The following is a 2467-nucleotide window of genomic DNA, read 5'->3' as shown; positions in this document are numbered from 1 at the left end:
CCCAGTTCTCAGTAGCCTTTTGCTCTGCAGTTCTAAGAAAATCAGCTCTCTGGAGTACCTCTTGGGATAAGGCCTCTTCTCAAGTAGCTAAAGTCATTATTGTACACTTGCTGTGTTATTGCTGGGGAAAGTAGTCACTTACGGCCCAGAGGTCACATCAGGCAGAAAGGAGAATTGAGGCAATCAGCTGGTTGTCAGGCAACCGAAAACCCCCTTCTGCAAGGACTGGCTGATTATTTTCTCAAATATCCCTTTTGCTTTGGCTAGTGGAGTCCCAGTCTGAGTATGATTACTCTCCTGGATCTGAAACAAAGGCATAATCACATTGGGTGGGATTGGAAAGGACCAGATATTAACCCCAAGCCACAGGCAGGGGGATGCCTGGAGCAAGACAACAGGCTTGAGAGGGCTTTGCTGCAATTCATTAGGGAAAGAGGAGGGTGTTTGGTTGAAATTAAAAGGTCAGTGTGCATTTGAAGTCAGAACTGTGGCCTATGGGATGCCTTAAAGTTTCAGAAACTGAGGATGAGCTCCAAGACTATTGAGACATTCTGGCAACTTTGGAGAGGGAACCCCTCCAGGAGAAGAACACAGACAATTCAAGCTGATTGAATGGCTTTGGATAGAAAGTGGGACTCTGGGTTGGATGAGATGGAGAAGGTCTGCAAGCAAGTACAGGGGAAGGAGGTTCTGAGAAAGAACAAAGAAAAAAAGTATTCTTAAAACTGCAGTCTGCTAAAGTTTTGGGGTAGACATTACTCTCCTTGCCCTCCCAACAAACTAAGATGTGGTCAGATTTGGTCTTGGTCACATATTTGGCAGCCCCCTTCTGCCTTTCAGCCCTCAGCCCTGGTGCTCAGCACCCTCTTATTTCCCCGTGAGTGTTTTCTAACACTGGTAGAAGCTGGGGAATATTTGGGGTTTGGCTCTTAGAAGTGGTACCAACCAAACATCTGTCAAAGTTTGACTACTGTCATAAATACAAAAAGAAGCAATTTCCCCAAGCAAACATGACACCCCAAAGGCTGACTTCTCTAATCCACTAGACCTGCCTGGAGCCATTTCTGATCCCCGCTCTGCTTTTAGGATGGAATTGTTCAGTACCCTTCCCTGAAGCAAGCCAACTAATTCAGACTGTGTTAACAACTACTTATAAGTTAATGCTTTACCAAGTGAAAAATTTGTATTCTGTGAAGAAGAATCTTTACTTAATTTAGTGATCCCTAAACATTTTGAGTCCACATGACTTATTTTATCAATCAAAACTTTCTCTGATTATCCCATGACAGTAGTTGTACTTCTAGTATCTGCTGATTGAGAAAATATATAATGAAAAAAGTTACTAAGAATTCTGCCACATATTTAGAAGGTTTTGTGCTTTATTAATCACAATAGCACCCATGTGTGCTTGAGAAATAGTAGTAAATATATGTGTAAGATAGTTTTATTCCAAATATAAACAATACCTCGTTCACAGGCAGATTTGCATGTCCCTCACAAAAACTCCCTGGCTCCCTAGAGGGTTGTGGCCCTAGATTAATAACCACTCTCTGAACCAGAAAGTTGATTGAAACAGGAAGTTTAATCTCTGAAAGTTTTGAACTGAAGATACTTTTGTGTCAGCAGGGTAGGGTGGAGACTTTTTGATGTACCTCACAGATATATTTTTTGTAGGAGGTCTGAGCAGGGCTAATAAATAGCTGACAAAAGAAAAATTAAGAAATGCTCATGTTTCAGGGAGCAACACTTAATGCTCGTGTGAATTACTTCCACAGAGACAAATGCTGGAGGAAGCTGGTGAAACAGCCAGAGTTTGACTTTCGAGAGCAGAGATTGCCAAACAATAGCCCATTCATCACAGTCTGACTACTGTCACAAACATAATAGAATCAAATTCCCCAAACAGGGCTAATGGAGAAGATCTGCACAACTCTGAGAATATACTAAAACCTGCTTAATTGTATACTTTATTAGGGTGAATATTATGTCATGTGTATTATATCTCAATAAAAGTTTTATTTTTTAAAAAACTAATTCTTTTTTTTTTTTAATTTTATTTTGTCGATATACATTGTAGCTGATTAATGCTCCCCATCACCAAAACCTCCCTCCCTTCTCCCTCCCCCCCTCCCACCCAACAATGTCCTTTCTGTTTGTTTGTTGTATCAACTTCAAATAATTGTGGTTGTTATATCTTCTTCCCCCCCCCCGGTTTGTGTGTGTGTGTGTGTATGTGTGTGTGTGAATTTATATATTAATTTTTAGCTCCCTCCAATAAGTGAGAACATGTGGTATTTCTCTTTCTGTGCCTGACTTGTTTCACTTAATATAATTCTCTCAAGGTCCATCCATGTTGTTGCAAATGGCAGTATTTCATTCGTTTTTATAGCTGAGTAGTATTCCATTGTGTAGATGTACCACATTTTCCGTATCCACTCATCTGATGATGGGCATTTGGGCTGGTTCC

The sequence above is a fragment of the Cynocephalus volans genome, chromosome X (assembly GCF_027409185.1).
Source record: "Cynocephalus volans isolate mCynVol1 chromosome X, mCynVol1.pri, whole genome shotgun sequence".
NCBI classification, from domain to species: domain Eukaryota; kingdom Metazoa; phylum Chordata; class Mammalia; order Dermoptera; family Cynocephalidae; genus Cynocephalus; species Cynocephalus volans.
Note: the sequence above shows the minus strand (reverse complement) of the source record.